At 39.2% G+C, this 11,885-nt stretch overlaps 1 long non-coding RNA gene across 1 annotated transcript; it reads right to left on the bottom strand.

The window, feature by feature from the left end:
- Positions 1-151: 151 nt before the first annotated feature.
- LOC148090029 (uncharacterized) lies at positions 152-10,951 on the bottom strand. Its single transcript, XR_015710676.1, has 3 exons — positions 9,759-10,951; positions 9,521-9,695; positions 152-1,002 (listed from the first exon to the last, which is right to left on the bottom strand). It is a non-coding gene; the product is annotated as an uncharacterized LOC148090029 (long non-coding RNA).
- Positions 10,952-11,885: the final 934 nt, after the last annotated feature.

The following is an 11,885-nucleotide window of genomic DNA, read 5'->3' as shown; positions in this document are numbered from 1 at the left end:
TGGTCCAATTGACCAATAGTCAGGAGTGGAGGGGCTTTGGTTGGCAGACATAAATCAGGAAGAAGAGCTGTATAAAAGTTCAGTCCTTCGGTCCTGGTTCCAGTGAAGACGGATTGTCTCCAATTTCACGTTTTAAGATTGTGACTGGCTCTCCTCGGATCTGGGATCCTGTCACTGTCCTTATGTGGCCTTAAATATCCTTTATATATTCATGCAGGGTGTTTTGTCTTGTTGCATTCCCTCCTAATAAAAACTAAAATTGGGGCAAGATGGCCTCGAACACAAACAAAATCAGAAGTTATTCCTAGAGATGTGTGAGTTAAATTGAAAAAAGAGATCCAGATCAACCTTCAAAGAGATTCATATATTATTGTATTATTCAACCACAAAAAGAAACCTGTGTACAACAAACATCTACATTTCATATTGTAAATCATTCTGTAAAAATAATTCAACCAATAAAATCATGGGAGAGTTAACCTCAACATAAAATTAATCAAAAGTACAAATATTAAACCTCCACTTTAAACCAGTTGTATTTAATTTGATTAAAGGGCAATTTAGAGGGTTTTGTTTGACTGGTATAAAATAGTTTTTTTCTTAGATTTAAACATAATAGTGATGTTAGTAACATAGCAGTAAATAATGAACAATATGTAGGTATATTGAATTTCATCCTCTGGTGTTTCTGAGGATGATATCGTTAGTACGTTTGGTGATAATTTTGTTAGTATAACGTACATTTGTCAAACTGAGACTTCTGTGTCTGTCTTGAATCCTCTGTTTCTCCTGGCTGACATGTTCTTTGTTGTTTTATTTTGCTATCCAACCCCGACGTGTGAAGTTGTGAAGGTATCTGTTTTGACATTTTCTGAGCATTGCCATCCTTGAAGGATTCTTTATTCAGAATTAGAACACGATGGAATGACTTCTCACTGAACATTTCACGAACCCTGCTGAACATTTTTCTTCTTGCTCTTTGAAGTCGTCAGGCTGGAGGACCTGCAGGAAAACATGAGGCCCTGGATCAGAGACTTCCACAAACTATTTTACAAAGTCATCATATGAAGATAGACTTGTCATGTTGTTGTTATACAGATCTGGAGTGTTAATGAGCAAGAGTTAGTCTTCACGGAACTCTTGAAACTCATGGTTCAGTGTTTGGCAGTAAGATATATTTCTTTTGTGTGGGCCATTACCCAGCAGAGCAACCCTCAGTTCTGACACTGAAAGACTAGAAGAGATTGTTGTTGAGACACAATTTCAAATGTTGGGGAAAACAGAAACTTTCTAAAAAGGGAAATATCATTGAGAAAGTGCTCCATACTTCATTTGGTGAATAGCCTTTATCAGTCATAAAATACATTTATATTCTAGTGACTCATAAATCAACAATTTATGGGTCAGTTTTACTCACTTGTTGGTGGCAAAAAGTTCATACCATCTAAGTCTCCTCATATTGCACCCTTGAAAACTATGAAAACAGCAACACAGAGCAACAATTTAAATGATTCCATGATAGATGGATAGATTGATGGATGGATAGATAGATAGATAGATAGATAGATAGATAGATAGATAGATAGATAGATAGATAGATAGATAGATAGATAGATAGATAGATAGATAGATAGATAGATAGATAGATAGATAGATAGGTTCTTAATTTCTTTACATTTTTTGAATAAATTAATCAAAAAATGAAACCAACAGTCTTATAAATCAATGGAAAACGTTTGTTTGCCTGTTCATCTTTTGATTTAAAGAGGCACAAGACTCAGAAGCATTGTGCCTCTTTAATTTAGTGTGCAAGATTAATTCTTGTTATTCAACATATCTTGGATTCCATTTCCATCACCATCCCTTCGCCCTACCCACAAAAACTTGGCAGAAGCACCATCACCAAAGTGCGTTCACTAAAATGCTTGAACCAGGAAAACAATCCTTGCCTTCTACCTACTCAAACTTATGATGTGAAATACGACATTATGGTATTGAAGTTCATCTTCATAAATGTGTTTAACTTTATGAAAAAAATCTGACATTTTTCAAAACTTTATTTTTACTCTAAAAATCAGCAAATAAAGCTAAAAGCCTCATTTTAAATTACTCACTTTTTTTCTGACTGCTGAAGAATATAACTGCTTGAGTACTGAAGCGCACCAACAAAGTTACTTCATCTTCATCTTCTCTGTCTGACTTCGAACTGATCAGTCTGGCTGGGGCCATCACTGTCAACATTTATTTCTGATTGAAACCATAGACCTCTACCAATCCTTATGTTATTTCTATTGTGATTTCGTTTTTTTACCCAATATAATTTCCCCAGATTAAATGTATGATTCAATACTTTTTCTGCATCTAAAATAGCATTAAATGCAATGAGCTCAGTAGGACAGCAGGTGGCAGTACCGCTCCTTCAACAGCAGCACCATCGTAAGTAATTATTGTTTGTAAAGCGCCTTTCACATGTTAGTAATATCTCCCAATAATTCAATATTATTTCATTCATTTTTTAAGTTGTTTTCTTCAAATTAAATCAGTTTCATGTGTATATTGACATTATACACAGAACTTTTCTTTTCGGCTGTTAGTGACTCCTTATGGAATTTTTATTTTGTTTTGTACAGGATAGAGGTGATGTTCACTTCCCACTTCAGGGAGATCGTTGTTCACAGGAAATTGAATCCACGGCTGTCACAGAACTGTTGCTGATGGTGAGGGGGGAGCAGTGGTGGGGGGTTCGCCTCCTGAAATCCACTGTCATCTACACAGTCTTTGCAAGTTTGGCTCCAGGTCACTGGACCATTATTTACCATTATTTGACCATTATTTAAACCAAAGAAAGTGTAAGCATTTTAATGGCATACGAATATTGGAAATATTCAGTATGACTTTTAGAGCTATGTTTTTATTTGAGTCTGAATATGTACTTCTATGTTCAAAGGTGTTTTTGTGTCCTTCCCTTTGGGAGCAGAGATGCATGTTTTTTCTCCACCTTCCCACCTTTCCTTCACCGACTTCACCTTTCCTTCACCGACTTCACCTTTCCTTCACCGACTTCACCTTTCCTTCACCGACTTCACCTTTACTTCACCGACTTCACCTTTACTTCACCGACTTCACCTTTCCTTCACCGACTTCACCTTTCCTTCACCGACTTCACCTTTCCTTCACCGACTTCACCTTTCCTTCACCGACTTCACCTTTACTTCACCGACTTCACCTTTACTTCACCGACTTCACCTTTACTTCACCGACTTCACCTTTCCTTCACCGACTTCACCTTTACTTCACCGACTTCACCTTTACTTCACCGACTTCACCTTTACTTCACCGACTTCACCTTTCCTTCACCGACTTCACCTTTCCTTCACCGACTTCACCTTTCCTTCACCGACTTCACCTTTCCTTCACCGACTTCACCTTTACTTCACCGACTTCACCTTTACTTCACCGACTTCACCTTTACTTCACCGACTTCACCTTTCCTTCACCGACTTCACCTTTCCTTCACCGACTTCACCTTTCCTTCACCGACTTCACCTTTCCTTCACCGACTTCACCTTTCCTTCACCGACTTCACCTTTACTTCACCGACTTCACCTTTACTTCACCGACTTCACCTTTACTTCACCGACTTCACCTTTCCTTCACCGACTTCACCTTTCCTTCACCGACTTCACCTTTCCTTCACCGACTTCACCTTTCCTTCACCGACTTCACCTTTACTTCACCGACTTCACCTTTACTTCACCGACTTCACCGACTTCACCTTTCCTTCACCGACTTCACTTTTCCTTCACCGACTTCACCTTTACTTCACCGACTTCACCTTTCCTTCACCGACTTCACCTTTACTTCACCGACTTCACCTTTACTTCACCGACTTCACCGACTTCACCTTTCCTTCACCGACTTCACTTTTCCTTCACCGACTTCACCTTTACTTCACCGACTTCACCTTTCCTTCACCGACTTCACCTTTACTTCACCGACTTCACCTTTACTTCACCGACTTCACCTTTACTTCACCGACTTCCCCTTTACTTCACCGACTTCACCTTTACTTCACCGACTTCACCTTTACTTCACCGACTTCACCTTTCCTTCACCGACTTCACCTTTCCTTCACCGACTTCACCTTTACTTCACCGACTTCACCTTTACTTCACCGACTTCACCTTTACTTCACCGACTTCACCTTTACTTCACCGACTTCACCTTTACTTCACCTTTACTTCACCGACTTCACCTTTACTTCACCGACTTCACCTTTACTTCACCGACTTCACCTTTACTTCACCGACTTCACCTTTCCTTCACCGACTTCACCTTTACTTCACCGACTTCACCTTTACTTCACCGACTTCACCTTTCCTTCACCGACTTCACCTTTACTTCACCGACTTCACCTTTACTTCACCGACTTCACCTTTACTTCACCGACTTCACCTTTCCTTCACCGACTTCACCTTTCCTTCACCGACTTCACCTTTCCTTCACCGACTTCACCTTTACTTCACCGACTTCACCTTTCCTTCACCGACTTCACCTTTACTTCACCGACTTCACCTTTACTTCACCGACTTCACCTTTACTTCACCGACTTCACCTTTACTTCACCCACTTCACCTTTACTTCACCGACTTCACCTTTACTTCACCGACTTCACCTTTACTTCACCGACTTCACCTTTCCTTCACCGACTTCACCTTTACTTCACCGACTTCACCTTTACTTCACCGACTTCACCTTTCCTTCACCGACTTCACCTTTACTTCACCGACTTCACCTTTACTTCACCGACTTCACCTTTACTTCACCGACTTCACCTTTCCTTCACCGACTTCACCTTTCCTTCACCGACTTCACCTTTACTTCACCGACTTCACCTTTACTTCACCGACTTCACCTTTACTTCACCGACTTCACCTTTACTTCACCGACTTCACCTTTCCTTCACCGACTTCACCTTTCCTTCACCGACTTCACCTTTACTTCACCGACTTCACCTTTACTTCACCGACTTCACCTTTCCTTCACCGACTTCACCTTTACTTCACCGACTTCACCTTTACTTCACCGACTTCACCTTTACTTCACCGACTTCACCTTTACTTCACCGACTTCACCTTTCCTTCACCGACTTCACCTTTCCTTCACCGACTTCACCTTTACTTCACCGACTTCACCTTTACTTCACCGACTTCACCTTTACTTCACCGACTTCACCTTTCCTTCACCGACTTCACCTTTACTTCACCGACTTCACCTTTACTTCACCGACTTCACCTTTACTTCACCGACTTCACCTTTCCTTCACCGACTTCACCTTTACTTCACCGACTTCACCTTTACTTCACCGACTTCACCTTTCCTTCACCGACTTCACCTTTACTTCACCGACTTCACCTTTACTTCACCGACTTCACCTTTACTTCACCGACTTCACCTTTACTTCACCGACTTCACCTTTCCTTCACCGACTTCACCTTTACTTCACCGACTTCACCTTTCCTTCACCGACTTCACCTTTACTTCACCGACTTCACCTTTCCTTCACCGACTTCACCTTTACTTCACCGACTTCACCTTTCCTTCACCGACTTCACCTTTACTTCACCGACTTCACCTTTACTTCACCGACTTCACCTTTCCTTCACCGACTTCACCTTTACTTCACCGACTTCACCTTTACTTCACCGACTTCACCTTTCCTTCACCGACTTCACCTTTACTTCACCGACTTCACCTTTACTTCACCGACTTCACCTTTCCTTCACCGACTTCACCTTTACTTCACCTTTCCTTCACCGACTTCACCTTTCCTTCACCGACTTCACCTTTCCTTCACCGACTTCACCTTTCCTTCACCGACTTCACCTTTCCTTCACCGACTTCACCTTTACTTCACCGACTTCACCTTTACTTCACCGACTTCACCTTTACTTCACCGACTTCACCTTTACTTCACCGACTTCACCTTTACTTCACCGACTTCACCTTTACTTCACCTTTACTTCACCGACTTCACCTTTACTTCACCGACTTCACCTTTACTTCACCGACTTCACCTTTACTTCACCGACTTCACCTTCCCATCTGTCCTCGCAGGGCCTCGGTTATTGTCGCGGTTTTTTTCCAGTTCAACACTCGACACTCACCAGCAGATGGCAGCAACGGTCATGTAAACAACCACATGAATCGTTAAAAGAAGGTTTGAATAATTGGGTTCAATGTCTGCATTTAGATTAAATGAATGATCATCTGTTACGTATAGTTTTCCGTTCAGTAAAAGAAAGACAGAAAAATCAAAATCAGCAGCATTGACAAACTCAATAATTCTAAATAATAATGATTATTTTAAAATAAATACTTCCAAAATGTTCTTTTTTAAATTCACAATAATGAATAATTGATTTGAATGAAAACTTAAACTTAAAACTTACATAGATATACATAACATACATAGTTTTGTCACTTAGTCATCCAAACTTGTATAAGTTTAAGCTGATGAAGACACTGGAACGGCTGGTCCTCAAACTTCTGGCTCCTCTTCAGCATATATACTTCAGACTTCTGTTACAACTCTGAGCTGAGTCTTGTCCAGAAGTCTCTGACGACATTCCCATTGTTGGATGCATCGGGGACAACAGCGACGAGTACAGGAGTCTGATACGTGACTTTGTGGACTGAAGTGAGAGGAACAACTTGCAGCTGAACTCCTCAAAGACCAAGGAGCTGGTCTTGGACTGTGGGAGGTCCAGGACAAAGCCACGTCCAGTGTCCATCAGAGTGACGAGGTGGAGATAGTCGATAACTATAAGTTGGACAGTAAACTGGTCCTGCAACACAGACCATGTTTATAAGAAAGTTCAGAGCAGACTGTACTTTCTGAGGAGGCTACGATCATTTAACATCTGCAGGAAGCTCCTCTGCATGTTCTACCAGTCTGTGGTGGTCGGTGTTCTATGCTGTGGTGTGTTGGGGTGGAAATGTGTCCAAGAGGAGGTCAACAGGTTGGACAGATTGATCAGAAGGGCTGGTTCTGTGGTTGAAGCTGGACTCACTGGTGACAGTTGCTGAGAGGAGATCACTGAACAAACTACTGTCCATCATGGATAATGACAGTCATCATCAGTGAGCAGAGAAGCAGATATAATTCTGAGTTTGGAGGCAGGAGTGGAGTGAAAAGATTATTAAATTCTATTTTAATCATTGTATCAGTTTCTTCATTTTGTTCTTGTTTTTATGAATCTATCATCTGTGTCTGAACTGCAACACCAATTTCCCAAAGGAGATCTCCAGAGGGATTAATAAAGTCCATCTATCTATCTCTAAATAGATTTAAAAATGAAATATCTTCTAGTCACACCGTATATGGTCACTGAGCCGAAGCATGTAAATTGGTTGTTCTCTTCAGACGAGGACTGACAACTCAGCAGGCCCCTGAGCAGGCCCGAACCAGCCGGAGAATGTGGACAATGTTGACTTTGCCTTGCTCCAGGGCGATGATGATCACAGACCAGAGCTCTACACTGGCATGCTGGGACAGACCAGTGGTGGAGTTCAACTGGTTGCTGCTGGTGCTCATGCTTATGGAGATATCCAGATTAGGACATTTGATATCTTCCCATTAGTATTTCTTCCCATTTGACTCATGTATATTTGATTCAAAATAATTACACTTGATCTGATGGAAAATTCCACCTTTTTCATTTCATTTGTTAAATACAAATCCACATTTTTGTCAGAAAAAAAAAAACTTTTTGCATCATTTCCCCCTTATTTTATTGAGAGTGTAGCAAAAGAGGTTCATGTCATGTGTACTGGACAACTTTCTATGTCCAGTACACCCACACAAAACTAGCACACTATTAATTACAAATTCTCATTTTCTAACAATATGTTAGTTAATTAAAATGTCAGTTTTAATAGATTAATTATGGTATTTAAAAAAAACATAGATTAATGCACATTTAATATGATCCCCTGTATACATCTGTCCGTCTTAAGTTACATTTACTACTGTGTTACACTTTATATCTTTCTATATTTTGAAGGTATACAGTGTAAGTAAGTAAGGAAGTAAGTAATTCATATTTATATAGCGCTTTTCTAGACCAGGGTCACAAAGCGCTTAAACAATCAAAACAATACTCAATAAAGTATATATTTTAAAGATCAAGATAAAACTGAGAACACAACAGGAGTTCCAGAAAATCAAGGAAAAGCCTGAACAAATAGAAGCGTCTTAAGGTCTTAAGTGTCTGCTAGAATTCAGACCTTCAACTACTACTAACCCATGAGAGGTTGACGAATATATATTTTGTACAATACATAACCACTCTCCACATTTCTGCTCGAACTCAACCAATGTCCAAATTATTTGAGAAACGAGATTTTTCACCTGTAAACATTTCAATCTCTATGTTACTATGAGCTGTTTAATTAAAAAAAAGAGCATCTTTTGTCCTGAATTTAATTTTTTTTTTCTTAATCTTAGATCGTTGCATTAAAAATCTTTATATTAAACAATTAGGGCAGAACTTTTATTGAACTCCAGGAATTGAACTCTACATTTGTTGTAACTTTGCTTCCATGCCCTGCAGGCAAAAGTAAATTGGGGTCCGATAGCTGTGGAATCTAACAGCAGCCCTATTCCAAGTATGGACAAGCGGCAGCAGCGCCATCTATCACTCAGTTAATAGTGTGAAATGTGAAATAATAATCTGTTTCCACACATTTAAGAATTATTTTATAATAAATTATAAAATTCACTCGTTTTCTACTCACCCTCACGAGTAATCTGTTCTTTTTAGAGTTATAGATACATTTTTATTGTTCATTTTAATGTAGAGACTGGAGCTGTCTTCGTCTTCATCCAAAAAGATACTTAAAAATATCAAAATACCTCCATACTGCTCGTCTGTAACGTACATCTTGTACTGAAGCCTCGAAATTAGGATTTTTTTCAGAAAAACAAATATACTTTCATCTTATTTTTAGCAGAAGATCCCAGTCCATCAGTGTAAATCTCACAATGCATTTGAATGAGGATAAACTTGTTGCTGGAATCTAGGCTAACCTCAGAGAGATCAGAGGTGAACCCACGTGACCTTAGACATGAATCAACAAATGTATTCTTGATGTCAAAGTCCTAAAAGAGTGAGCTCACCACGATTAAGATGAATGTCTTTTTGAATTTTAGTTTCAAATCAAAGAGTTGTATTCAAGTGGGTCTTATTGATCCTCTGTCTTTCGAAAATAAAGCAAGCACTAAATGTATTTTTTAGGTCAAAGGTTGCATGCATTAGAAGATGAACATGGTCCACAGAGTTGACTTTAAGTTTCACAATCAGGTCATTTACATTCATCTCCACACTGACATGATTGTTTTGGCTCCATTAACCTGGTGAATATTGAAAAGTAGGTGTTACATCATAGCGAGGAATCCCTCCTTCACTTATACCGCAGTTCAATTCCATACAAGGACAACTGGAACGAAGCCTCATACCTGAAGGTGGGAGGAGGCCGGGCTCCTGGGAAGGACCACCCCCAGTAACATGTCTTTAGTTCATCCTTGAGTTTTCATTGGCTCAAAAGAAATAAAGGGAACATTTCCCATCGTCAGTGTGACAGACAAATGTCACGGGAACTGGCGTGTCTGTGCAGGCTCAGGGTGTGGACACCTGCAGGTAGACATTTGCTTTGTGAAGGAAAAGTTACACAACTTTTAAGTCCACAATATTTACCAGAAGTGACCGGATGTTTGGATGGAGAAACATTCCAGAATGGAAGTGCCTTCTACTTCCTGTTAGGGCAGTTTGCGACAACCTTTCTCATGTACATCACTATTAAAAGTCACTTGGAGCCAAAAGATATGTTTAACTGCTCAACTTATCATTCAATTTACAGAAATACACGGTTGGTTTCATTAAACAGAAAGAGAAAATTTAAAAAAAGGTTCATTTTAATCACTGGAGATTCATTTGAGTTTAAATACAGATAAGCAGGTCTCATTGGGTCTATTCAAGTTGAATCAATTTCTAAATATTATATTATTGGATCAAAAAATAAGTATGTTTTTAAGTTATTCAAGTAACATCTGTTAGGTGTGTTCCACCTTTTCTTATACACACCTTTTCCACCTGCATCCAATTTTGCAATTTTTTTAATCATCGTGGACAAGCCATTTTTAAAAGGAAATCTTATCTGCAAGATTTTCCCACATCATACATTCATTTTTAAAAACATTATTCTTTTTAGTGTCACCAAATTCCATTTTCCAAATACCCCGTTAAATGACAGGCAATCGACTCTATCCCAATTACTGCAGCCCAGTGCTAATCTAGCCAATATTATATATATTAATGTCTATTTATAAAGCGCCTTTCTAGACCAGGGTCACTTTATTTAAAAATATAACATTTGGAAATATGGAACAATAATATATATATATATATGGAATAAATTCACTATTAAAGCATTTTGACATTGATGGGCAAGATAAAGAATTTAGTCCAGAACTAAAAATTTAAAGCTTTTGTTAGAGTTGGACCAGTGGACACAATAGAAAATAAAATAAAATAAACGATTACAAAAATGAAATACAAGATTTAAATGCTTTATAAGTCCTCACTTGATCAAACTCATTTGCCTGAGCTTTAAACAAGGCTCCCCTGGCGAGGTTGTTACCTTGCAAAGCAAGATGGACCAGATTTTAAGGTGGATTAGTATTCTATATGAGAGGAAATGATCAACTTCATGATATGCTAGCTACCCATTATTTAGATCATTTCACATTATCTAGAAGTAAAATAGGAACGGGACAAGCACTAAGATTGTGCATGCCTCTGCCAATTACCTAGTTTCACTTTTCAAAACTTTCATTGGCAAAAAACAAAAGAAATGTAACACTTAATAGGAACTTGAAACCAAGCTAACAAATGCCTCATGTACCCACTGGTACTGGATCTAAAAACCTCAGTCAAGATGTGTCTTCAAAACTCAGGGGTAGAACAATGGAAGTCCTTCCATTCACTGCAACTGTCGCTAGAGAAGACCTCTAAGGTGCTCAAAGTTTCAGATGAATATTCTGGTCTTGACTTCATTCTTGTCACTCAAGTGAAACTTCTGCTAAACCTGATCGTTGTCTTCTTTAATAAATAAAGGAAATACAAAACCAAAGAAACCAGCGTTTCCAGAGCAAACATGGGGAGAAATTCGCCTTTAGATGCACAGAAAGAAGCCAGATTAGGTCGTAGTGGGTCATAATTCAGAGCCAACCTCAAAGATCCAAGTCTTTTATTCATCAACCGTTTTAGTTGATACAGAGTCAATCCCTCCTGCATCTGCTCTGGGGCCCCCTCCAAGTGGTTGTCTTCTCCAGATCATCTCGCTAGATGGGACACAGTGGCAGTTCTCAATATCTGTGTGTGTTTTTTTTCTTGTTGGATTTAAATGCTTTTTGAATTAGTGCCATGGCTACATTTTAATTTTCTTTTTAATTTTACACACATGTAATCATCGGTGACACACACAAACTCACAATACAATTGCAACACATTAAAACCAATGAATCATACCGAGATACATTCCACATCTCACACTTGTTTCTGGTCAAAATCTGGTTTGTTAAGATTCGTGACGTGTCTTAGAGCTGCCAAAATTAATTAAAATGTATCTGTTGCCTTGTTCTGCCTTTAAAAAAAAAAAGTTAAACAAACTCACTGCTCCAGTTTGACCAGCCAATCGAGCTCGATCGTCAATTTTTTTTGTCTAATAAGCCCTGCAGGTCTTCTCTGTGTGACCCCCTCCTATACATTTCACACTTCACAACAGATACCTGTCTCCGCCAGTAGAAACTCTCTCTCCTTGTT

The sequence above is a fragment of the Callionymus lyra genome, chromosome 1, assembly GCF_982586985.1.
Source record: "Callionymus lyra chromosome 1, fCalLyr1.hap1.1, whole genome shotgun sequence".
In the NCBI taxonomy this organism is placed as follows: Eukaryota; Metazoa; Chordata; class Actinopteri; order Syngnathiformes; family Callionymidae; genus Callionymus; species Callionymus lyra.
Note: the sequence above shows the minus strand (reverse complement) of the source record. Positions and strands in the feature narration are given on the sequence as shown.